Source organism: Macaca thibetana, chromosome 4 (assembly GCF_024542745.1).
Source record: "Macaca thibetana thibetana isolate TM-01 chromosome 4, ASM2454274v1, whole genome shotgun sequence".
NCBI classification, from domain to species: Eukaryota; Metazoa; Chordata; class Mammalia; order Primates; family Cercopithecidae; genus Macaca; species Macaca thibetana.
In genome coordinates, this window is record NC_065581.1 from 83,294,614 (window position 1) to 83,321,950 (window position 27,337).

Genomic DNA, 27,337 nt, shown 5'->3' on the forward strand with positions numbered 1-27,337 from the left:
AACAATGGATAAGAACTTATCAACCAACTATCTGCTGCCTTCAAGAGACTCTCCTAACACATAAGAACTCATATAAACTTAAAGCATAGGGATGGGGAAAGGTATTTCATGCAAATGGACACCAAAAATGAACAGGGATAGCTATTCTTATATTAGAGAAAACAAACTTTAAAGCAACAGCAGTTAAAAGGGACAAATATATAATGGTAAAAGACTTTGTCCAACAGGAAAATATACTCCTAACATATATGCACCAAAGTCAACAAAGAAACAATAGATTTAAACTACACTTTGGAACAAATGAACTTAACAGATATATACAGAACACTTCATCCAACAACTGCAGAATACACATTCTATTCAACAGCACATGAAACTTTCTCAGGATAGACCATATGATAGACCATAAAACAAGCCTTAATAAATTTAAGAAAATTGAAATTGTATCAAGCACTCTCTTAGACCACAGTGGAATAAAACTGAAAATCAACTCCAAAAGGAACCTTCAAAACCATGAAAATACATGGAAATTAAATAATCTGCTCCTGAATGAGCATTTCATCAAAAACTGAATCAAGATGAAAATTAAAAAGTTCTTTGAACTGAACGACAATCATGATACAACCAATCCAAACCTCTGAGATACAGCAAAGACAACACTAAGAGGAAAGTTCATAGCCCTAAAGGGCTGCATGAAAAAGACTGAAAGAGCACAAACTGACACTCTAAGGTCACACCTGAAGGAACTAGAGAAAAAAGAGAAAACCAAACCCAAACCCAGCAGAAGAAAGGAAACAACCAAGATCAGAGCAGAACTAAATGAGGTTGAAACAAACAAAAAACCACAAAATATAAACAAAAAGCTGATTCTTTGAAAAGATAAATAAAATTGGTAGACCATTGGCAAGATGAACCAAGAAAAGAAGGAAATCCAAATAACCCCACTAAGAAATGCAACAGAGATATTACAACTGACACCATTGAAATGTAAAAGATCATTCAAGGCTACTATGAGCACCTTTATGCACATAAATTAGAAAACCTAGAGGAAATGGATACATTCCTTGAAAAATACAAACCTCCTAGCTTAAATAAGGAAGAATTAGATGTCCTATATAGACCATAATAAGCAGTGAGATTGAAATAGTAATAAAAATTACCAACAAAATAAGCCCTGGACTGGATGGATTCACAGCAGAATTCTACCAGACATTCAAAGAAGCATTAATACCAATCCTTTTGACACTATTCCAAAAGATAGAGAAAGAAAGAATCCTCTCTAATTCATTATATGAAACAAGCATCACCCTAATACCAAAACCAGGAAAGGACATAGCCGAAAGTGAATACTACAGACCGATATCATTGATGAATACAGATGTTAAAATCCTTAACAGTCTAGTAGCTAACTGAATCCAACAATATATCAAAAAGATAGTGCACCACGATCAAGTGGGTTTCATACCAGAAATGCAGGGATGGTTTAACACAGGCAAGTCAATAGTTGTGATACACCGTGTAAACACAATTAAAAACAAAAATCACATAATTTCAATAGATATAGAAAAAGCTTTCAACAAACTCCAGCATTCCTTTATGATTAAAATTCTCAGCAAAATTGGCATACAAGGGACATTCCTCAGTGTCATAAAAGCCATCTACGACAAATTCACAGCCAATATAATACTGAATGGGGAAAAGTTGAATGTATTCTCTCTGAGAACTGGAAAAAGACCAGGATACCTACTCTCACCACACTTCTTCAACACAGTATTGGAAGTTCTAGCCAGAGCAATCAGACAAGAGAAAGAAAGAAAAGGCATCCAAATCAGTAAAGAGGAAGTCAAATCATCACTGTTTGCTGCCAATATGATTGTTTACCTTGAATAAGAATTCAGCAAAGTTTTCTGATACAAGATTAATGTACACAAATTGGTAGCTCTTCTATACACCACTAGTGACTGAGTGGAGAATCAAATCAAGAACCCAAACCCTTTTACAATAACTGCAAAAAAATAAAAAATAAAATACGTATTAAAAACCTAACCAAGGAATACAAAGACGTCTACAAGGAAAACTAAAAAACACTGCTGAAAGAAATCATAGACAACATAAACAAATGGAAACACATCCCATTCTCATGGATGCGTAGAATCAATATTGTGAAAATGACCATACTGTCAAAAGCAATATACAAATTCAATGCAATCCCCATCAAAATAACACCATCATTCTTCACATAATTATTCTAAAATTCATATGGAACCAACAAAGAGCCTACATAGCCAAAGCAAAACTAAGCAAAAAGAACAAATCTGGAGGCATCACATTACCTGATTTCAAACTATAGTATAAGGTCATAGTCACCAAAACAGCATGGTACTGGTATAGAAATAGGCACATTGACCAATGGAACAGCATAGAGAACCCAGAAATAAACCCAAATACTTACAACCAACTGATCTCCAACAAAGCAAACAAAACATAAATGGGGGAAAAGACACCCTTTTCCACAAGTGGTGCTGGGATAATTGGCTAGGGACATGTAGGAGAATGAAACTGGATCCTCATCTCTCACCTTACAAAAATCAACTCAATATGGATTAAGGGCTTAAATCTAAGACCTGAAACTATAAAAATTCTAGAAGATAACAGAAAAACCCTTCTAGACATTGGCTTAGGCAAGGATTTCATGACCAAAATCCCAAAAACTAATGTAATAAAAACAGATAAATAGCTGGGACCTAATTAAACAAAAGAGCTTCTGCACGGTAAAAGGAACAGTCAGTGGAGTAAACAGACAACCCACAGAGTGGGAGAAAACCTTCACAATCTATACATCTGACAAAGGACTAATATCCAGAACCTACAACAAATTCAAACAAATCAGTAAAAAAAAAAAAAAAAAAAAAAAAAAAAATCCCATCAAAAAGTGAGCTAAGGACATGAATAGACAATTCTTAACCAAAGATGTACAAATGGCCAACAAACATGAAAAATGCTCAACATCACTAATGAACAGGGAAGTGGAAATCAAAACCACAATGGCATACCACCTTACTCCTACAAGAATGGCTGTTACCAAAAAATAAAAAAAATAGTAGATGTTAGTGTAAATGCGGTGAGCAGGGAGTACTTCTACGTTGCTGATGGGAATGTAAACTACTGCAGCCACTATGGAAAACAGTAGGGAGATTCCTTAAAGAACTACAAGTAGAACTACCATTTGATCTACCAATCCCACTACTGAGTATCTACCCAGAGGAAAAGAAGTCATTATTCGAAAAAGACACTTGCACACGTATGTTTACAGCAGCACAATTCACAATTGCAATATATATATAATATATGTCATATATTATATACATAATATAATTATATATATCTCTGTCTATATATTATATATAGATTATATATTAATAACTGTGATATATAATAATTATACATGGTATAATATATAATATAAAATATATTGATATATAATTATTATAAAATATAAAATATATAATATAAAATATGTTGATATATAATTATATATTATCTATTATAATATATTGTTAATAAACCCTATTAATTAAAACCTATTAATTTTTGGCTTGTTTTAGCTTACATTTTTTAAAATTAAATTAAGGACCCTACAATAAATTGTGTTGCCAGCACAATTATATATATAATATATAATTATATATCAATGTGATATACTTTATATTATATATATAAAATATAGACATATAATATATAATATAACATATATAATGTATAATATATAATATAACATATATATAATGTATAATATATAATATAATGTATATATTATATATACACAATGGAATGCAATGCAGCCATAAAAGGGAATGAGTTAATGGCATTTGCAGTGACCTGGATGAGACTGGAGATTATTATTCTATGTGAGGTAGCTCAGAAATGGAAAACCAAACATCGTATGTTCTTACTGATATGTGGCAGCTTATCTATGAGGATGCAAAGGCATAAGAATGATACAGTGGACTTTAGGGACTTAAGGGGAAGAGTGAGAGCAGGGTGAGGGTAAAAGACTACAAATATGTGCAGTGTATACTGCTTGAGTGATGGGTGCATCAAAATCTCATAAATCAGCACTAAAGAACTTACCTATGTAACCAAATACCACCTGTACCCCAATAACTTATGAAAAAATAAAAAAAATAAATAAATATGTATATGATGAACCCTAGAAGTATAGAATCTTGGCCTTTGAGATGGTGATGGCTTAAATTCCAAAGAGCTGACAAGGGTGCTGATGTTCTACTGGCGTTTCTGTTGACAGTTTTCTACTTCCTGTGTATATTCTTCCACCAAATATTTTTCTTTTTCCTTTTACAAAGTAAACTACAATTTTGTTGTGAAATTCTCTTAGATGGAAAATTAAGGCTAGGCACTGTGGCTCATGCCTGTAATCACAGTACTTGGGGAAGCCAAGGTGGGTGGGTCACTTGGGGCCAGGAGTTCAAGACCAGTCTGGTGAAAACCCATCTCTACTAAAAATGCAAAAATTAGCCAGGCATGGTTGTGGGTACCTGTAATCGCTTCTACTTGGAAGGCTGAGGCAGGAGAATCACTTTAACCCAGGAAGTGGAGGTTGCAGTGAGCAGAGATCATGCCACTGCACTCCAGCCTGGGCAATACAGTGAGACTCTGTCTCAAAAAAAGAAAAAAAAAACGAAAAAGAAAAGAAAAGAAAAGAAAAGAAAATTTAATGTTTATTTTGTACATTTTATTTTACAGTAATCTTACCACTTGTTTTTGTACCATGTATTTCAGTTGTCTCTTAGTGAAAAATGTAAAAACCTATTAATTTTTGGCTTGTTTTAGCTTACATTTTTAAAAATTAAATTAAGGACCCTACAATAAATTGTGTTGCCAGCAGATGTATCACAACCCTTTATGTGAAGAATGTTTTGGTTGCCACTTCAACCTAAGGAAACAACTTTGACCTCAGTCACCTTAAAAATGCTGGTATTAACAGAAGATTACTTTTTCCACACACAAAACCCCTAGGATCTTGAAAGTTCTATTTAACAAAATCTTTATACATGCAAAATTTCACTGAAATAAATATGTTTTCTTCATTTATCATTACCACACAGTATTTATGTTTTCAGTTAATTTTTAGGGGTATAATTTCTAAACTTAGGGCAATCAAATTTCCTGCTTTCTGCCTCAGTGCTTAAACTCTCCTCCAATATAAGGAATACAATTGTGAAGGATAAAATAATTGAATTTTACAGAAAGCATGAAAGGAAAACATTCGCACACAAGTTAGTCTATTTGCTAATTAGGAAAAGTGTGCTGCTTTCTACCTCTACCACAGATGCATTGGTGAACTGTTGATTAACGAATGGTGTTCAGAAAGATCAGATAGCATACATCCTAAACTTATGTTCCATACAGTTGGAGCTCCCAGAACTACTAAGGTTGGTTAAATACATAAACAGCATCAAAACCTCTTTAGGTCATTTATTGGGTATTTTATCTAGAAAGCAAATATTGAATTCTGCCCTATATATGTGAATAGTGCTGCAGTGGACGTACACGTGCGTCTTTATGATAGAATGATTTATATTCCTTTGGATATATACACAGTAATGGGATTGCTGGATTGAATGGTAGTTCTGTCTTTAGGTCCTTGAGGATTGTCACACTGCTTTCCACAACGGCTGAACTAATTTATACCCCACCGACAGTGTATAAGCATTCCTTTTTCTTTCCAAACTTGTCAGCATCTATTATTTTTTGACTTTTTGGTAATGGTCATTCTGACTGGTGTGAGATGGTATCTCATTGTGGTTTTGATTTGCATTTCTCTAATGATTAGTGATGTTGAGCTTTTTTTCATGCGCTTATTGGCATCATACATATCCTCTTTTGAAAAATGTCTGTTTATGTCCTTTGCCTACTTTTTAATGTGTTTTTTTTTTTGTAAATTTGTTTAAGGTCCTTATAGATGCTGGATATAAGACCTTTGTCAGATGCATAGTTTGCAGAAGTTTTCTCCTATTTTGTTGGTTGTCTATTCACTCTGTTGATAGTTTATTTTCCTGAGCAGAAGTTCTTTGGTTTAATTAGATCCCATTATAAGTACATTATTTGTTAAACATATCTTTAGTTGTTTTGTATGTCATATGCAACAAATCACAACATCCTGCATCCACAAATTATATGCAGGGTATAAAGAAACCATTAATTAAATGGTATAATCTTTCCATTTATAACTACAAGAAAGAACTAGCAAATCAAATCTTACGTGTAACATCTGTATACATGGAAATGACAGACTGCTTTTGCTGTTTAATATAAAATGGCTGAACTTCAGAAGATTAACGCTGACATCTAAACATGCCAATGTAAACATCAAAAAATATATATTCTAACTTTACAAAAGAAATGATGGGACATAGTCTGGTACCAGGAAAGTGGCAAGGATTACATACAGTATTTTATAAAGCAGCACACAAAAGTATCAAACTTTTCTGAAACTGAAATTAGCTATCTTGAGTCAAGGTAATTTAAAAAAAGTCCGTGTTGACTATTTACAACCTCTGACATTTGTGGATATGATAAGAATCTGTTATAGTGCAGCTACATACAGTAAAATTCACACAATTTTGTTTTTTTCTTTTGGGTTTAGATTGCAAATTTATTGTCATGAGAAAAGGATGGAAGCAAATTTTAGCATCAACTTTCACCTGACTCCTTGACCAAAGTGGTGTAAATTTTAAAATTAGACTTCTTTGCATCACCAGCTGTTGCCCTAGTCCCATTTGCTTTTTAATATCAGTTGCTATTTTCATGAAAGTCTGTTCTACATTTGCTGTGTTCTCAGCAAATGGGTTTCCAAAAATGGAATTCCAAGAGAATCAGCAAATTCCTTTGTTGTTGTGTAGTCTACTTTCTTTGTGGGCCAATCACATTTGTTTCCTACCAACAATTTGTTGACATTTTCACTGGCATAGTGATCAATTTCCTGCAACGACTATTTAACATTATTGAAGGACTACTGATCTGTCATATCATACACAACTATGATGCCTTGGGCTCCTGTGTAATAACTGGAGGTGATCAAAGTCTTTCCTGGCCTGTTGTGTCCCCTAGTTGAAGCTTGATTATTTTGCCATGTAATATTACATTTCTTATTTTGAAATCCACACTTACTGTGCTGGATGTAGTTTTCTGTATATGTATCACACGTTTCACCTGCAAACCTAAGAAGGAAGCAAGACTTTCTAGCCCCAGAGTTGCCAATCAGAAGTAACTTGAATAATTAACCATATTAGAGATTTCTGCTGGTGATGGCATTGCAGCTGCTACCTGTGCCACGTGACTCTAGGCCATGGGTAACCGAAGGAAAGGATTAAGATAGGCTGTTCTGGGAGAGCAAACATCTTTCCCCACTCTATCCCCTACAATACAATCAACTGGCAGCTGTCGCCACTCAGCTATTGCTTCCACCCAAAAATTCAAAATCTTAACTGACTTTTCAATTCCTTATCGATTTCTTCCTCACTTTAGGAGCAAAATTTGCACTAGATAGATGCATGTTGAAAGAGTTTCATGAAAAAACAATTTTTTTAGTCTCCATTTAGAGCATAAAGAGAGCTTATTCATGTCACAGATCTGAGTCCCTGAGAAATGTGATATTCCACACTTTAGTGGTGAAAATATAGCACTTTTCTATTTTGGTTAGAACTGCCTAAGTGCCTCTTTCTTAAATCTCTTCTCTTTCTCTTCACCCCTATAAGCAGCACTAGCAGTCCCTGGAGAGGGAAAAATTAAGCTGTCAGTGCACCTTACCCCATGCTGTCTTCATGAGACAAGGTTCTGTGTGTGCATGCTCCATTTTATTCTCTGACATTTACATGGCTGTTTCTTGGTGTTACCTGTCTTCGTTTTCTACCAGCCTGTGTGTCCTGGGTAGTAGGGATTAAGCTCCCATCTTAGCTGTCTCTTCACACTTAGCAAATTTCTTGGCTCATGAAAAGTGCTCAGTAAATGTTCGTTGACCAAGTGCTTAGTCTGAAACAAGTAGGATTGGAGCTTGTGATGATTAATTTTGAGTGTTAACTTGATTGGATTGAAGCATGCAAAGTATTGTTCTTGGGTGTATCAGTGAGTGTGTTGCCAAAGGAGATTAACATTTGAGTCAGTGGACTGGGAAAGGCAGATCCACCCTCAATCTGGGTGGGCATCATCTAATCAGCTGCCAGCACAGCTAGAATAAAGGAGACAGAGGAATGTGGAAGGACTAGACTTGCTGAGTCTTCTGGCCTTCATCGTTCTCCCATGCTGGGTGCTTCCTGCCCTCTAACATCAGACTCCAAGTTCTTCAGCTTTTGGACTCTTGGACTTACACCAGTGGTTTGCCAGGGGCTCTCGGTCCTTTGGCCACAGACTGCAGACTGTACTGTTGGCTTCTCTACTTTTGAGGTTTTGGGATTCAGACTGGCTCCCTTGCTCCTCGGCTTGCAGATGGCTTATTGTGGAACTTCACCTTGTTATCTCGTGAGTCAATACTCCTTAATAAGCTCCCTTTTCTATATCCATCTATCCTATTAGTCCTGTCCCTCTAGAGAACCCTGACTAATAGAGAGAGTGTTGAAAAATATTAATTGGTGAGTCTTTAGTTATTGATATATATTTCTAACCTGTGGCTCTTCCCTTTCTCTACTTAGCCAGATGTTCTGCATTTATTGTCTTCACTTATTTGGAGATGGGGTAACACAGGGAAATAGGGGAAAAAAAGTCCTGAGTCAATATTTTGCCGTCTGAGTTTCACAAAACCTATACCTGAAGATGGGGAAAGAGGAGAGAGCTTGATGCATAGAAAAAAAAACCTCATGAGAAACAGCCAGTTTCTTCCCCACTGCTGAGATTAGAAGGGATTCTCTGGGCTGGTGAGACCAGTGACCAGGTTCCGGGAGGAACAGGCTGTGTAGGAGCAGCACCAGAATCCAGACACCTAGCTGGTCTTGTGAAACGTCCAGTCATGTCTTGTCTACAGAAGACCTGTATTTGTTATACTTCATGTCTGTTCAAGTGAGGCTATCCTTCCACATCAGTCCCAGAGGGTCACTACTGATTATGCAGAGGTATTTGGACCCATTTGTGCCGTAAGATTTGCAGGGATGCTGTCTGAGTCACAAGTCCATTCCAGTGGCCTACAGGGTCCTAAAGGTTCAGCCTTTTCTACTTCTCTGACCTCATTGCCTACAGCTTCCTCCTTGCTCACTATACTGTAGTCACACTGGCTTCTTGCTCTTCCTTGGGAATCCCAGGCACATTGCCTTTGCACTGGCTGTTTCTCATGCATAGAGGGGTTCTTCCCCCAGAAATTCACCTGGCTTTTCTCAAATGTGACTTCTCAAAGAGATCTTCACTGTCCTGCCTGAAATTACAGCCCAGCCCCAACCCATGCCTGACCCCCTCCTACCCTGCTCACCTTGTTCTGTTTCCCATAACACTTTCCATACTCTAACAAATCATTTGCTTTACTCATGTATTAAGTCTGTTGTTTATTGTTTCTCTCCCTCTAATAGATTACAAGCTCCACAGAGGAAGGGATTTCTGCTTTATTCACAAATGTATCCAAACATATGGAGCAGTGTCTCACATATGGTGAATGCTCAAGAAATATTTTGGAGTGGATGAATACTTAAGAGAATGTTTATTACTCTTTAATATCTCTGGACTTTCCAAGCCACCTGAGATAGAGTGGAGTCTAGGTTGTGTGCGTGTAAGGCAAAGCCCCCTACCTCCATCTATGCTTGGGTTGGACTGAATAGAGCAAGAATGAGACTTGCCTTCTAACTGGCTCCCTATTAGGCTGGCACAGTGTTGTCTCTGCTATACAAAGAATCCTGAGTTCATTAACAAAAGCTGTAATAGTTTTTAAATGTCCAATACTATTTTTGTAAGGGCATCTATTAGTCTGGTGTTCATAAATGAAAGCAAATTTTCCCCTTCCCGAGTCCAAGTGATCTCATTGTTCAGTTCCCACCTATGAGTGAGAACATGCAGTGTTTGGTTTTCTGTTCTTGTGATAGTTTGCTAAGAATGATGGTTTTTAAACTCACTATTATGAAAGAAGATTTCATTCTTAGCCTAGCTATTCTAAATGGGTGTAACTTTTAAGTGTATCTATAGCATTATTTTCTTCCTGTCCTCTTCTGCCTGTCCATTGTTTTCTGATGAATGGTCACATGTAAGCCTATTGGCTCAGGGAAGCCTGACTTCTAGGCCTCTGGGTGGTTGATTACTGGCTTCAATGCAGAACAGGTCATTGCAGAAAAGGTAGAAAGTCCATTTATATGAAGAGCACTAATACAAATGGTTATTTATTAAATAAGTCTGGAAGCATGACAAGGAAGCTGTGAGACTTATTTTGAAGATGAGGAAGTGGAAATTTAAGGAACCCAGGTTCACACATTAAGTAAGAGGCTGAGGTGAAATTTGAGCCTCGTTCTGTGCAATGTAAACCTTCTGTTTTTACCATCTACCTGGTGGACTGATTGTTGACATTTCTTTAGAACTTTCAACTTTTCCAAACAATTCCCCATCAATAATCTCATTAAGTGCTCAAGAATTGCTTTTGAGGATCCGTGAGTTGCATGAGGAAAGACAACCAGAAAATGTTTTCTACTATCTGAAGAGTTGAGTCAATGAGATTGCTCTGCTCAGAGCTGTGGCCCCATGCTTGTGAGGGGCATTTTGTTGGAGAATCTCTCAGGGCATAAGGGTACTGCTGTGTTGTTACCCTGTACTTAGAAAAGGAATGTCTGGCCGTGGGCTTGCCTCTGACATAACCTCAAAACTCTTACTATCCACACCTGCAGAAACCTGAAATATGTAGTTGATCTACAAGATGAGCACATTTTTCTGGGACCAAGTGCCTGTGTCACATTGATCATAAGCATGTCTTTCTGTTTTTTTTTTTTTTTTTTAATAGTCTTTCTCATTGAGCAGAATTACACTTTGCAAACCTTGAAATCACAAATTAGCCACACATTGCAGTGATTATTGACATTTGCGGAATATTAATTTTTTTGAGAGTGTAATTAACCTTATACTTTCTCCCTAGGAAGTATGTAGTTATAAACATATCAAATCTTCCTATATTTAGAAAGTGTTCTTAGAAAGTTCAGAACCTTGCAGCAAGGGATAGGACAATTGAATTTTAAATGTGTATCCTTTCTCCACTCACTATCTCATGTCCACCCCAAAATATCCTAAAATAAAAATGTTTTACAAAGCAATGGGGTGGCAGGAGTTTCCTTTGTAGAATTTTGCTCACGACCTTTATTCTTTAATTTAAAGTTATTGATTCTACATAATTATTTCCTAGAGAAGTTAGTTTAATTAAAAAAAAAACTATCAGCATTCTAAAAGGCTGTTTCTCATCTGGGGCTGAGACTGTATCCTTCTAGTGGTCATCTGCCACATGCAGCTGACACTGTAGTCCACCACAGAGTGGTCTGTGAGCTCCCGGTCACATGGTGTCCAATTACTCCAGAGAGGTTGGCTTCATTCAAGGCAGAAAGTGCTTATCTGTTTACAATTCCATCATATGCATGGCACAAGGTTAATTAACCTTCAGTGGTGTGAAACTTTTAAAAGGTGACTCTCAGTCTTTCTCAAATTGTAAATTTTCTTGCAAGTGACAGATTAAAAAAAAAAATTCTAAGAGATGTGTATCTTTACAAAATAAATTGCTTTAAAATAACTTCCATTTTGAAAACCTCTGAGGTTTTCAGAGCATCTGGGTAGGTAATTGGAGAGAATTGATATATCATGAAATATGTTTCAGGCTTTCAGGATCAGTAAGAGCGCTGTTATATGTGGAAGTATAACTGAGGCACCATTATGCAGAACCCCAGTTAAGTTCTACATCTATCCTATTACATGGATGTGTCAATGAATTAGAAATGTGCATTAGGTTTATAAACAGAATTTTCAGTGCTCCAGGGGCCATTAGAAACCATTGACTGTTGAACACTGTGATTGAATAGATTTTTGATTTATCTTGTTTAAAGAAGTGTCAGATAATGTACTAACTCACCCAGAAATGCCATTTTAAAAATAATATCTTCTAAAGTCATGGTCTGAAATGTCCTTTACTGGAGTTTTTTAAAGTGTGATTGATACTTTACTAAACGTATTCTAACTTGAGTCAGAAACTGACATTCTGGGAAGCATTTTTTTTTTTTTCCAATTCTATCCTTTGTTTTATTTTGTTTGTTTGTTTTTTCCCGCTGTGTATTGACCAGAATCTCAAGCTACACAGTTTGGATAGTTGTCTACCAAGCTTCCTATAATGATTATTTACATTTTGAAAATAACAGAAAAGATTTGTGGAGAATGACCACAACTGCGACAAGTACCAGAAGTTTAACATGTTTTACTAACGCATTTGCTTTAGCAGACTTTACATTTATCAATCCCATATCGGAGTTCTGATATTAACTTCCAGTTTATTCCTACTGAAAAAATCAGTGGAAATGCTCAACCAGGTTACCTCTGCCCCAGCCCAGAATGACTTTCTTTGCTGTATTGTCCAGATTTTGCCAACTTTCTTCTTTTACTCCATATCATTCTTGTCATGGGTTTTCAGGCAGAAGTATTGCTTTCATAATTCATGCTCTTTCTACTATTTACTAATTTTTAAAATATAATCTGAAAATGTTTAAAGTTCACATTAGAATAATTCTAATGCATTGCATTGCTAATGAGTGTTATTTTCTCCCATATTCTCCCATGTATAAAATATTTGCTACTAATTCTCTATGAACATAGGAATATCTTTTCTGGCTGCAGGTCTTCTAAATGGGGTCTCTGTATCATGCTAGCTCCTGGCTGCAGCATCTCCATCCTCTGTCCATTTGTGGGCATGGAAAGTGAGTAGTGAGAAAAGAGACTGGGTTTCCCAAGGTATATTTAGCTGTTTATAAAAAGCTTTTCATATTAGGAACTTTAGCATTCTACTGATCCCAGATCTATCTTCTGAAATTATGACTAGTCTCAGTTCTCAATGAATCACACACATTACATCTAACCCCTTTTATAGCATTAGAGACTTTTTTAGCTTATTAGCAGTAATTATTTATTTTAATTTAATTTATTTTATATTTTGCCATAAGTTATTGAGATACAGGTGGTATTTGGTTACATGAGTAAGTTCTTTAGTTGTGATGTGAGATTTTGGTGCACCCACCACTTGAGCATTACACACTGCACCACATTTGTAGTCTTTTATCCCTCACCTCCTGCCTACCCTTCCCCCCAAGTCCCCAAAGTCTATTGTATCATTCTTATGCTTTTGCATCCTTATAGCTTAGCTCCCACATATCAGTGAAACATATGATGTTTGGTTTTCCATTCCTGAGTTACATCACTGAGAATAATAGTCTCCAGTCTCATTCAGGTCACTGCAAATGCAGTCAATTCATTCCTTTTTATGGCTCAATAGTATTCCATTTGTATAAATATACCAGTTTCTTTATCCACTCATTGATTTATAGGCATTTGGGTTAGTTCCATGATTTTGCAATTGCGAATTGTGCTGCTATAAACATGCATATGCAAGTATCTTTTTTCATATAATGATCTCTTTTTGTCTGGGTAGATACCCAGTAGTGGGATTGCTTGATCAAATGGTAGTTCTACTTGTAGTTCTTTAAGGAATCTTCACATTGTTTTCCATAAAGATTGTACTAGTTTACATTTCCACCAGCAGCATAGAGGTGTTCCCTCTTCACTGCATCCAAGCCAACATCTACCGTTTTTTCAATTTTTTGATATGGCCATTCTTGAAGGAGTAAGGTGGTATCGCATTGTGGTTTTAATTTCTATTTTCCAGATAATTCATGATGTTCGGCTTTTTTCATATGTTTGTTGGCCATTTGTATATCATCTGTTAAGAATTGTCTATTCCTGTCCTTAGCCCCCTTTTTGATGGGATTGTTTGTTTTTTTCTTACTGTTTGAATTTGTAGTAGATTCTGGATATTAGTCCTTTGTCAGATGAGTAGATTGTGAAGATTTTCTCCCACTCTGTGGGTTGTTTATTTATTCTGCTAACTGATCCCTTTGCTATGCAAAAGTTCTTTTAATTAGATCCCAGTTATTTATCTTTGTTTTTATTGCATTTGCTTTTTGGTTTTTGGTCATGAAATTCTTGCCTAAGCCAATGTCTAGAAGAGTTTTTCTAATGTTATCTTCTAGAATTTTTATAGTTTTAGGTCTTAGATTTAAGTCCTTAATCCATCTTGAGTTGATTTTTGTGTAAGGTAAGAGATGAGGATCCAGTTTCATTCTCCTACATGTGGCTAGCCAATTATCCCAGCACCATTTGTGGAAAAGGGTGTCCTTTCCTCATTTTATGTTTCTGTTTGCTTGGTCAAAGATCAGTCGGCTATAAGTATTTGGGTTTATTTCTGGGTTCTCTATTCTGTTCCATTGATCAGTGTGCCTGTTTCTATACCAGTACCATGCTGTTTTGGTGACTATGTCATTATAGTATACTTTGAAATCAGGTAATGTAATGCCTCCGGATTTTGTACTCTTTTTGCTTAGTCTTACTTTGGCGATGTAGGCTCTTTTTTGGTTTCATATGAATTTTGGAATTGTTTCTTGCTAATTCGGTGAAGAATGATGGTGGCATTTTCATGGGGATTGCACTGAATTTGTATATTGCTTTTGGCAGTATGGTCATTTTCACAATATTTATTCTATGCATCCATGAGATTGGGATGTGTTTCCATTTGTGTCATCTGTGATTTCTTTCACAGTGTTTTGTAGTTTTCCTTGTAGAGATCTTTTCCCTCCTTGGTTAGGCATACTACTAAGTATTTTTTTTTTCTTGCAGCTGTTGTAAAAGGGATAGAGTTCGTGATTTGATTCTCCACTTGATCGCTGTTGGTGTATAGAAGAGCTACTGATTTGTGTACATTAATCTTGTATCCAGAAACTTCTCTGAACTCTTTCATTAGTTCTAGGAGCTTTCCGGAAATCTTTAGGATTTTCAAGGTGAGTGATCATATCATCAACAAACGGGGACAATTTGACTTCCTCTTTAATGATTTGGTTGCCTTTTATTTCTTTCTCTTGTCTGATTGCTCTGGCTAGGACTTCCAGTAGTATGTTGAAGGGGAGTGGTGAGAGTGGGCATCCTTGTCTTGTTTCAGTTCTCAGAAGGAATGCTTTCAACTTTTTCCCATTCAGTATTATGTTGGCTGCAAGTTTTTCATAGATGGCTTTTATTACATTGAGGGATGTCGCTTGAAGGCCAGTTTTGCTGAGAGTTTTAATCTTAAAGGAAAGCTGGATTTTGTTCAATGCTTTTTCTGCATCCATAGAGATTATCACATTTTTTTTTTTTTAATTCTGTTTATGTAGTGTATCACTTTTTTTTTTTTTACTACTTTTTCTTTTTTATTTTATCATTATTATTATTATACTTTGAGTTCTATGGTACATGCACACAACGTGCAGGTTTGTTACATATGTATACATGTGCCATGTTGGTGTGCTGCACCTGCTAACTTATTTACATTAGGGTTTATCTCCTAATGCTATCCCCCTCCCCTCACCCCATGACAGGCCCTGGTGTGTGATATTCCCCACCCTGTGTCCAAGTGTTCCCATTGCTCAATTACCACCTATGAGTGAGAACATGCAGTGTTTGGTTTTCTGTCCTTGCAATAGTTTGCTCAGAATGATGGTTTCCAGCTACATCCATGTCCCTACAAATAACGTGAGCTCATTCTTTTTTATGGGTGCATAGTATTCCATGGTGTATATGTTCCACATTTTCTTAGTCCAGTCTATCATTGATGGACATTTGGGTTGATTCTAAGTCTTTACTATTGTGAATAGTGCCACAATAAACATATGTGTGCATGTGTCTTTATAGCAACACGATTTACATCCTTTGGGTATATGCCTAGTAATGGGATCGCTGGGTCAAATGGTATTTCTAGTTCTAGATCCTTGAGGAATCACCACACTGTCTTCCACAATGGTTGAACTAGTTTACAGTCCCAACAGGGTAAAAGTGTTCCTATTTCTCCACATCCTCTCCAGCACCTGTTGTTTTCTGACTTATTAATGATCGCCATTCTAATTGGTGTGAGATGGTATCTCATTGTGGTTTTGATTTGCTTTTCTCTGATGGCCAGTGATGATGAGCATTTTTTCATGTGTCTTTTGGCTGCATAAGTGTCTTCTTTTGAGAAGTGTCTGTTCATATCCTTTGCTTACTTTTTGATGGGGTTGTTTTCTTCTTGTAAATTTGTTTAAGTTCTGTGTAGATTTTGGATATTAGCCCTTTGTCAGATGGATAGATTGCAGAAATTTTCTCCCATTCTATAGGTTGCCTATTCACTCTGATGACAGTTTCTTTTGTTGTGCAGAGCTCTTTAGTTTAATTAGATCCCATTTGTCAATTTTGGCTTTTTTTTGCCTTTGCTTTTGGTGTTTTAATCATGAAGTTCTTGCCCATGCCTATGGCCTGAATGGTATTACCTAGGTTTTCTTCTAGGGTTTTTATGGTTTTAGGTCTAACATTTAAGTCTTTAATCCATCTTGAATTAATTTTTGTGTAAGGTGTAAGGAAGGGATCCAGTTTCAACTTTCTACATATGGCTATTCAGTTTTCCCAGCACTATTTATTAAATAGGGAATCCTTTGGCCATTGCTTGTTTTTTTCAGGTTTGTCAAAGATCAGATGGTTTTAGATGTGTGGTATTATTTCTGAGGGCTCTATTCTGTTCCGTTGGTCTATTATCTCTGTTTTGGTATCAGTACCATGCTGTTTTGTTAACTGTAGCCTTGTAGTATAGTTTGAAGTCAGGTAGCGTGATGCCTCCAGCTTTGTTCTTTTTGCTTAAGATTGTCTTGGCAATGTGGGCTCTTTTTTGGTTCCATATGAACTTTAAAGTGGTTCTTGCCAATTTTGTGAAGAAAGTCATTGATAGCTTGATGGGGATGGCATTGAATCTATAAATTACCTTGATCAGTGTAGCCATTTTCATGATATTGATTCTTCCTATCCGTGAGCATGGAATGTTCTTCCATTTGTTTGTGTCCTCTTTTATTTCATTGAGCAGTGGTTAGTAGTTCTCCTCGAAGAGGTCCTTCACATCCCTTGTAAGTTGGATTCCTAGGTATTTTATTCTCTTTGAAGCAATTGTGAATGGGAGTTCACTCATGATTTGGCTCTCTGTTTGTCTGTTGTTGGTGTATAGGAATGCTTATCATTTTTGCACATTGATTTTTGTATCCTGAGACTTTGCTGAAGTTTCTTATCAGCTTAAGGAGATTTTGGGCTGAGACAATGGGGTTTTTGAAATATGCAATCATGTCATCCGCAAACAGGGAAAATTTGACCTCTTGTTTCCCTAACTGAATACCCATTATTTCTTTCTCTTGCCTGATTTCCCTGGCCAGAACTTCCAACACTATGTTGAATAGGAGTGGTGAGAGAGGGCATCCTTGTGTTGTGCTGGTTTTCAAAGGGAATGCTTCCAGTTTTTGCCCATTCAGTTTGATATGGGCTGTGGGTTTGTCATAAATAGCTCTTAGTTTTTTTGAGATACATTCCATCAATACCTAGTTTATTGAGAGTTTTTAGCATGAAGGGCTGTTGAATTTTGTCAAAGGCCTTTTCTGCATCTATTGAGATAATCATGTGGTTTTTGTCTTTGGTGCTGTTTATATGCTGGATTACGTTTATTGATTTGCATATGTTGAATCAACTTTGCTTTCCAGGGAGGAAGTCAACTTGATTGTGATGGATATGCTTTTGATGTGCTGCTGGATTCGGTTTGCCAGTATTTTATTGAGGATTTTTGCTTTGATGTTCATCAGGGATATTGGTCTGAAATTCTCTATCTCTCTTTTTTTTTTTCTATGTCTCTGTCAATTTTATATCTTTCCTGCTTTCTCTTGTATCAGGATGATGCTGGCCTCATAAAAGAAATTAGGGAGGATTCCCTCTTTTTCTGTTGATTGGAATAGTTTCAGAAGGAATGGTACCCGTTCCTCTTTTACCTCTGGTAGAATTCGGCTGTGAATCTGTCTGGTCCTGGACTTTTTTTGGTCGGTAGGCTATTAATTATTGCCTCAATTTCAGAGCCTGCTCTTGGTCTATTCAGGGATTCAACTTCTTCCTGGTTTAGTCTTGGGAGGATGTGTGTGTCTAGGAATTTATCCATTTCTTCTAGATTTTCTAGTTCATTTGCATAGAGGTGTTTATAGTATTCTCTGTTGGTAGTTTGTATTTCTGTGGAATCAGTGGTGATATCCCCTTTATCATTTTTTATTGCATATATTTGATTCTTCTCTTGTTTCTTCTTTATTAGTCTTGATAGCAGTCTATCAATTTTGTTGATCTTTTCAAAAAACCAGCTCCTGGATTCATTAATTTTTTGAAGGGTTTTTTTTTTTTTGTATCTCTATCTCCTTCAGTTCTTCTCTGATCTTAGTTATTTCTTGCCTTCTGCTAGCTTTTGAATGTGTTTGCTCTTCCTTCTCTAGTTCTTTTAATTGTGATGTTAGGATGTCAATTTTATATCTTTCCTGCTTTCTCTTGTGGGCATTTGGTGATACAAATTTTCCTCTACACATTGATTTAAATATGTCCCAGAGATTCTGGTATGTTGTCTCTTTGTTCTCATTGGCTTCAAAGAACATCTTTATTTCTGCCTTCATGACCCAGTAGTCATTCAGGAGCAGGTTGTTCAGTTTCCATGTAGTTGAGCGGTTTTGAGTGAGTTTCTTAGTCCTGAGTTCTAGTTTGATTGCACTGTGGTCTGAGAGACAGTTTGTTAAAATTTCTGTTCTTGTACATTTGCTGAGGAGTGCTTTACTTCCAACTATATGGTCAATTTTGGAATAACTGCGATGTGGTGTTGAGAAGAATGTATATTCTGTTGATTTGGGGTGGAGAGTTCTGTAGATGTCTAGTAGGTCTGCTTGGTGTAGAGCTGAGTTCAATTCCTGGATATCCTTGTTAACTTTCTGTCTCGTTGATCTGTCTAATGTTGACAGTGTGGTGTTAAAGTCTCCCATTATTGTTGTGTGGGAATCTAAGTCTCTTTGTAAGTCTCTAAGGACTTGCTTTATGAATCTGGGTGCTCCTGTATTGGGTGCATATATATTTAGGATTGTTACCTCTTATTGTTGAATTGATCCCTTTACCATTATGTAATGGCATTCTTTGTCTCTTTTGATCTTAGTTGGTTTAAAGTCTGTTTATCAGAGACTAGGATTGCAACCCCTGCTTTTTTTTGTTTTCCATTTGCTTGGTAGATCTTCCTGCATCCCTTTATTTTGAGCCTATGTGTTTCTCTGCACATGAGGTGGGTCTGCTGAATACAGCACACTGATGGGTCTTGACTCTTCATCCAATTTGCCAGCCTGTGTCTTTTAGTTGGAGCATTTAGCCCATTTACATTTAAGTTTAATATTGTTATGTGTGAACCTGATCCTGTCATTATGATGTTAGATGGGTATTTTGCTCATTAGTTGATGCAGATTCTTCTTAGCATCGATGGTTTTTATAATTTGGGATGTTTTTGTCGTGGCTCATGTTGGTTGTTCCTTTCCATGTTTAGTGCTTCCTTCAGGACTCTTGTAAGGCAGGCCTGGTGGTGACAAAATCTCTCAGCATTTGCTTGTCTGTAAAGGATTTTACTTCTCTTTCACTTATGAAGCTTGCCTGGATATGAAATTCTGGGTTCAAAATTATTTTCTTTAAGAATGTTGAATATTGACCCCCACCCTCTTCTGGCTTATAGAGTTTCTGCCAAGAGACTGCTGTTAGTCTGATGGGCTTCCCTTTGTGGGTAACCTGACCTTTCTCTCTGTCTGCCCTTACCATTTTTTCCTTCATTTCAACTTTGTTGAATCTGGCAAGGATGTATCTTGGAGTTGCTCTTCTCAAGGAGTATCTTTGTAGCATTCTCTGTATTTCCTGAATTTGAATGTTGGCCTGTTTTGCGAATTTGGGGAAGTTCTCCTGGATAATATCCTGCAGAGTGTTTTCCAACTCTTTCCGTTCTCCCCGCCACTTTCAGGTGTAGTGAAAGTGATTACATCTACATCTGATTGGTAGATGTAGATCTACCAATCAGATGTAGATTTGGTCTTTTCACATAGTCCCATATTTCTTGGAGGCTTTGTTCATTTCTTTTTACACTTTTTTCTCTAAACTTCTCACTTCATTTCATTAATTTGATCTTCAATCACTGATACCCTTTCTTCCACTTGACCAAATTGCCTACTGAAGCTTGTGCATGCATCATGTAGTTCTTGTGCCATTGTTTTCTGTTCCATCTGGTAATTTAAGGACTTCTCTACACTGGTTATTCTAGTTAGCCATTCGTCTAATCTTTTTTCAAAGTTTTTAGCTTTTTTTGTGATGGGTTCAAACGTCTTCCTTTAGCTCAGAGAAGTTTGTTATTACCGATCATCTGAAGCCTTCTTCTCTTGACTCGTCAAAGTCATTCTCCAACCTGCTTTGTTCCATTGCTGGTGAGGAGCTGTGTTCTTTGGAGGAGAAGAGACTCTCTGATTTTTAGAATTTTCAGCTTTTCTGCTCTGTTTTCTCCCCATCTTTGTGGTTTTATATACCTTTGGTCTTTGATGATGGTGATGTACTGATGGAGTTTTGGTGTGGGTATCCTTTCTGTTTGTTAGTTTTCCTTCTAACAGTCAGGACTCTCAGCTGCAGGTCTGTTGGAGTTTGCTGGTGGTCCACTCCAGACCCTGTTTGCCTGGGTATCACCAGCAGAGGCTGCAGAACGGCAAATGTTGCTGCCTGATCCTTCCTCTGGAAGCTTCATCTCAGAGGGGCACCAGGCCATATGAAGTGTCAGTTGCCCCCTACTGGGAGGTGCCTCCCAGTTAAGCTTCTCAGGGGTCAGGGACCCACTTGAGGAGGCAGTCTCTCCCTTCTCAGATCTCATACTCTGTGCTGTGAGAACCACTACTCTCTTCAAAGCTTCAGACAGGGACGTTTAAATCTACAGAAGTTTCTGCTGCCCTTTGTTCAGCTATGCCCTGCCCCCAGTGTCTACAGAGGCAGGCAGGCCTCCTTGAGCTGCAGTGGGCTCCACCCAGTTCGAGCTTCCCTGCTGCTTTGTTTACCTACTCAAGCCTCAGCAATGGTGGACTCCCTTCCTCCAGCCTCACTGCTGCCTCGCAGTTCGATCTCAGACTGCTGTGCTAGCAGTGAGTGAGGCTCCATGGGCATGGGACCCTTTGAGCCAGGCGTGGGATATAATCTCCTGGTGTGCCGTTTGCTAAGGTTGTTGGAAAAGCATAGTATTAGGGTGGGAGTGTCCCAACTTTCCAGGTACCATCTGTGACGGCTTCCCCTTGCTAGGAAAGTGAATTCCCCTACCCCTTGTGCTTCTGGGTGAGGTGATGCACCACCCTGTTCCATTTGCTGTACTGACTGACAAGCCCCTGTGAGATGAACCTGGTACCTCAGTTGGAAATGCAGAAATCAGCCATCTTCTGCATTGCTCACTCTGGGAGCTGCAGACTGGAGCTGTTCCTATTCAGACATCTTGGAACCTCCCATGTATCACATTTATTAACTTGCATATGTTAAATCATCCCTGCATTCCTAGTATGAAACCCACTTGATCATGGTAGATTATCTTTTTGATATGTTGTTAGATTTGGTTTGCTAGTATTTTGTTTAGGATTTTAGTATCTATGTTCATCAAGGATATCATTCTGTGGTTTTCTTTTTTGGTTATGTCCTTTCCTGGTTTGGGTATTAGTGTGGTACTGGCATCATAGAATGAATTAGGGAGGGTGCCGCCTTTCTCTGTCTTATGGAGTAGTGTCAAAAGGATTGGTATTAATTCTTTTTTGAATGTCTGGTAGAATTCTGCTGTGAATCTGTCTGGCCCTGGAGTATTTTTATTGGTGATTTTTTATTACCATTTCAATCTCACTGCTTCTTATTGATCTGTTTAGGGCACCTAATTGTTCCTGATTTAAACTAAGATGGTTGTAGTTTTCAAGGAATTTATCTATATCTTCTAGGTTGTTTAGTTTATGTGGATAAAGCTGTTCATAGTAGACTTGAATGAACTTTTCGATTTCAGTGGTGTCAGTTGTAATATCTCCTGTTTCATTTCTTAGGTTATTTGGATTTTCTCTCTTTTTTTCTTGGCTCATCTTGCCAGTGGTCTATCAATTTTATGTATCTTTTTAAAGAAACAGAGTTTTGTATCTTTTGTATTTTTTTTGTTGTTGTTGTTGTTTTGATTTCATTTAGTTCTGCTCTGATCTTGGTTATTTCCTTTCTTCTGTTGGGTTTAGGTTTGATTTGTTTTTCTTTCTCTAGCTCTTTGAGATGTGACCTTAGAATGTCAGTTGTGCTCTTTCAGTCTCTTTGATGTAGGTGTTTAGGGCTATGAACTTTCCTCTTACCACCGCCATTGCTGTATCCCAGAAGTTTTGATAGTTTTTGTATTGTCATTCAGTTTGAAGAAGTGTTTAATTTCTATCTTGATTTTGTTTTTGACCCAGTGCTCATTCAGGAACAGTTTATTTAATTTCCTAGTATTTAAATGGTTTTGAAGCTTCCTTTTTGAGTTGATTTTTATTCCACTGTGGTCTGAGAGAGTACTTGATATAATTTCAGTTTTCTTAAAGTTATTAAGGCTTGTTTTATAGCCTATCGTATGGTCTATTTTGGAGAAAGTTCCATGCACTGTTGAATAGAATGTGTATTCTATGGTTGTTGGATGACAGCTTCTTTATATATCTACATATCTGTTAAGTCCATTTGTTCCAAGGTATAGTTTAAATCCATTGTTTCTTTGTTGATTTTCTGTCTTGATGACCTGTGTAGTGCTGTCAGTGGAGTACTGAAGTCCCACACTATTATTGTGTTGCTGTCTGTCTCATGTCTTAGATCTATTAGTAATTGTTTTATAAATTTGGAAGTTCCAGTGTTAGATGGATATATATTGGGTGATATTTTCCTGTTTGACAAGGCCTTTTACCATTATATAATGTCCCCCTTTGTCTCTTTTAACTACTGTTGCTTTAAAGTTTGTTTTGTCTGGTATAAGAATAACTATCCCTGCTCAATTTTGGTGTCCATTTTCATGAAATGCCTGTTTCCATCCTTCTACTTTATGTGAGTCCTTATGTGTTAGGTGAGTCTTCTGAACGTAACAGATAGTTGTTTGGTGAGTTTTTAATCCATTCTGCAGTTCTGGGTCTTTTAAGTGGAACTTTTAGGCCATTTACATTCATTATTTGTATTAAAATGTGAGGTACTCTTGCATTCTTCATGCTATTTGTTGCCTGTGTACTTTGTTTTTGTTTTTGTTTTTTTGCTTTTAAGTTGTATTTTTGTTTTATAGGTTCTGTATGATTTATGCTTTAAAGAGGTATTGTTTTGATGTGGTTCGCAGAATTGTTTCAAGATTTAGAGCTCCTTTTAGCAGTTCTTGTAGTGGTGGCTTGGTAATGGTGAATTTTCTCAGCATTTGTTTGCCTGAAAATACTGTATCTTTCCCTCATATATGATGCTTAATTTTGCTGGATACAAAATTCTTGGCTGATAATTGTTTTGTTTCATGAGGCTGAAGATAGGGTGCCAATCCCTTCTAGTCTGTAGGGTTTCTGCTGAGAAATCTGCTGTTAATCTGATAGCTTTCCCTTTATATGTTACCTGGTACCTCTGTCTCACAGCTCTTTATATTGTTTCCTTTGTCTTAAGTTTAGATAACCTGATGACAATGTGCCTAGGTAATGATGTTTTGCAATGAATTTCCCAGGTTTTGTTTATGCTTCTTGTATTTGGATTTCTAGGTGTCTAACAAGGGCGGGGAAGTTTCCTTGATTATTCACCCAAATATATTTTCCAAATTTTAGTTTTCTCTTCTTCCTCAGGAATAGTGATTATTCTTATGTTTGATCATTTAACATAATCCCAGAATTCTTGTAACCTTTGTTCATATTTTATTATTTTTTTCTTTGTCTTTGTTGGATTGGTTTAATTCGAAGACCTTGTCTTCAAGCTCCGAATTTCTTTCTTCTACTTGTTAAATTCTATAGCTGAGACTTTCCAGAGCATTTTGCATTTCTGTAAGTGTTTGCAATCATTCTTGAGGTTTTGATTGTTTTTTCTTTGTGCTATTTCCTTGAATATTTCTCCCTTCACCTCTTGTATCATTTTTTTTTTTTTTTTTTTTTTTTTTTTTTTTTTTTTGATTTCCTTGCATTGGTCTTTGCATTTCTCTGGTGCCTGCCTGATTGGCTTAATAACTAAGTTCCTGAATTCTTTTACAGGTAAATCAGGGATTTCTTCTTGGTTTAGATCCATTGCTGGTGAACTAGTGTGCTTTTTTGGGGAGTGTTGAAGAGCCTTGTTTTGTGATATTACCAGAGTTGGTTTTCTGGTTCCTTTTTATTTGGGTAGACTCTGTCAGAGGGAACGTCTAGGGCTGAAGGCTTTTGTTCACATTCTTTTGTCCCACAGGGTGTTCCCTTCATGTAGTACTCTCCCCACTTTCCTATGGATGTGACTTCCTGTGAGCCAAACTGCAGTGATTGTTGTCTTTCTTCTGGGTCTAGCCATCCAGCAAGTCTACCTGGCTCTGGGCTGATACTGGGGGTTGTCTGCACAGAGTCCTGTGAAGTGAACCATTTATTGGTCGTTCAGCTGTGGATACAGTGCCTTTCTGGTGGAGATGACAGGAGGGTGAAATGGACTCTGTGAGGGTTCTTAGCTTTGGTGGTTAACTCTATTTTGTGCTGGCTGGTCTCCTGCCAGGAGGTGGCATTTTACAGAGAGCATCAGCTGTGGTAGTGTGGAGAGGGATCGGCAGTGGGCAAGGCCCTAGAACTCTGGAAATTATATGCCGTTTGTCTTCTGCTACCAGGTTGGTTAGGGATGGTCCATCAGGTCAGGGAAGGGCTAGTGGTGTCTGACCTCAGACTCTTCTTGGGTGGATCTCAATGCTGGTGCTGTGGGGCATGGGATTGAGGTTCCCAGGTCAATGGACTTGTGTACCTAGGAGGATTATGGCTGCCTCTGCTGAGTCATGCAGGTTGTCAGGCAAGTGGAGGAAAACCAGCAGTCATAGGCCTCACCTGGCTCCCACACAAACCAAAGAACTGGTCTCACTCTCACTGTGCCCCCACTAACAGCCCTGCGTCTGTTTCCAGATGATAGGTGAGCTGGGCTTGAGAACTTTCTCAAGGCTACCCACCTCCCAGCTGTGAATGAAAAGGGTTTGGTTCTTCCTGTACCTGTGGAGTCTGTACACCACATTCATGCCCTCCCCCATTTTGGCCAGGAGTGTTCTTGCCTGGTTCAAGTTACAAAGTTCAGCTGGAGATTTCCTTCTCCCTGTGGTGTTTTCCCCTGCTTCTCTGGCTGCCCTCCCAATGGGTCCCTGTGTGCTTTGTCCAGAACTGGTGGGTCCTTGGTCTCGCTGACTTCAAGAATGAAGCCGTGGACCATCGCAGAGAGGGTTACAGCTCTTAAATATGCTGGTCCAGAGTTTGTTCCTTCAGATGTTCAGATGTGTCTGCAGTTTCTTCCTTCTGGTCGGTTCGTGGTCTTGCTGGCTTCAGGAGTGAAGCTACAGACCTTCACGGTGAGTGTTACAGCTCATAATGCAGTGCATCTGGAGTTGTTCTTTCCCTCTGTCCTGAGTTGTTCATTCCTTCTGGTGGGTTCATAGTTTTGCTGGCCTTAGGAGTGAAGCTGCAGACCTTCCCAGTGAGTGTTAGTGTTACAGCTCATAAAGGGGACTGTTAGTGTTACAGCTCATAAAGGTGACGTGGACCCAAAGACTGTGCAGCAGCAAGATTTATTGCAGAAAGGGAAAGAACAAAGCTTCCATGGTGTGGAAGGGGACCCCAACGGGTTTCCGCTGGCTGGCTGGCTCAGGCAGCCTGCATTTATTCCCTTATCTGGCCCCACCCACATCCTGCTGATTGGTCCATTTTACAGAGAGCTGATTGGTCCATTTTACAGAGAGCTGATTGGACCATTTTGACAGGGTGCTTATTGGTGCGTTTACAATCCCTGAGCTAGACACAGAGTGCTAGACAGAAATGTTCTTCAAGTCCCCAATAGGTTAGCTAGATAGAGAGTACCCATTGGTGTATTTACAAACCTTGAACTAGACACAGAGTACTGACTGTTGTATTTACAAACCCTGAGCTAGACACAGAGTGCTGATTGGTGCGTTTACAATCCTTTAGCTAGACACAGTGCTAGACAGAAAAGTTCTGGGAGTCCCCACTAAACTCAGGAACTGGGCTGGCTTCACCTAGTGGATCATGCACGGGGGCTGCAGGCAGAGCTGCCCACCAGTCCCAAGACCGCCTGCACTCCTCAGCCCTTGGGCGGTGGATGGGACCGGGCGCCATGGAGCAGGGGGCGGTGCCCTTAGGGGAGACTCCGCCTCAGGGTAGCCCACCACGGAGGGGGGTGCTTAGACATGGCGGGCTGCAGGTCCCCAGCCCTGCCCCCAGGGGAGGCAGCTGAGGCCCGGTGAGAATTTGAGTGTAGTGCATGCAGGCCAGCAGTGCTGGGGGACCCAGCGCAGCCTCCACAACTGCTGGCCTGGGTGCTAAGCCCCTCACTGCCCTGGGCTTGTGGCCACTCCGAGTGCCGGGCCCACCGAGCTTGCTCCCGTGCCTGCTGGAACTTGTGCTGGCCTGCAAGCGCCATGCACAGCCCCGGTTCCCGCCCGTGCCTCTCCTTCTGCACCTCCCGGCAAGCAGAGGGAGCCTGCTCAGGCCTGGGTCAGCCCAGTGAGGGGCTCTCACAGTGCAGTGGTGGGCTGAAGGGCTCCTCAAGCGCTGCCAGAGTGGATGCTGAAGCCAAGGAGGCGCCAAGAGTAAGGGCTACTAGCACACTGTCACCTCTCAGTGCCAGGCATGAATGGCCTACTTGGGGACCCAGCAACCTCCCAGATCCTTTCTCGCTGCTTCCTCTATCCCTGTATTTTGCTCGGCTGTCTAAATTGACTCAGCTGTAGGTAAGGTTGGAAACCTCTCTCTCAAAGAGACCTTCAGTTTCTTTAGTGGGGCTATGCGTTTGTGATACAAGGATCTCCCTTTCCCACTTCTGCAAATGTTTAGGGTGTTTCTCAGGTCCTTCAGGGGCAGTCTGCTTCCTTCAGAGGGCTTGTGGGTTCTCTTGGGACTGCTGGTTTGTTCTTGCAGTGGTTCTGGAGTAACAATTCACAATGCGAGCCTCCACATGCTACTCTGTCCGTTCCAGTCAGAGCTGCAATCTAGTCCTGCTTCCC

The 27,337-nt window shown here is 38.6% G+C and overlaps 1 pseudogene; it reads right to left on the bottom strand.

The window, feature by feature from the left end:
* Window positions 1-6,582: 6,582 nt before the first annotated feature.
* Window positions 6,583-26,754, bottom strand: LOC126953418 (ras-related protein Rab-1A-like; annotated as a pseudogene).
* Between the last annotated feature and the right edge of the window lie 583 nt (window positions 26,755-27,337).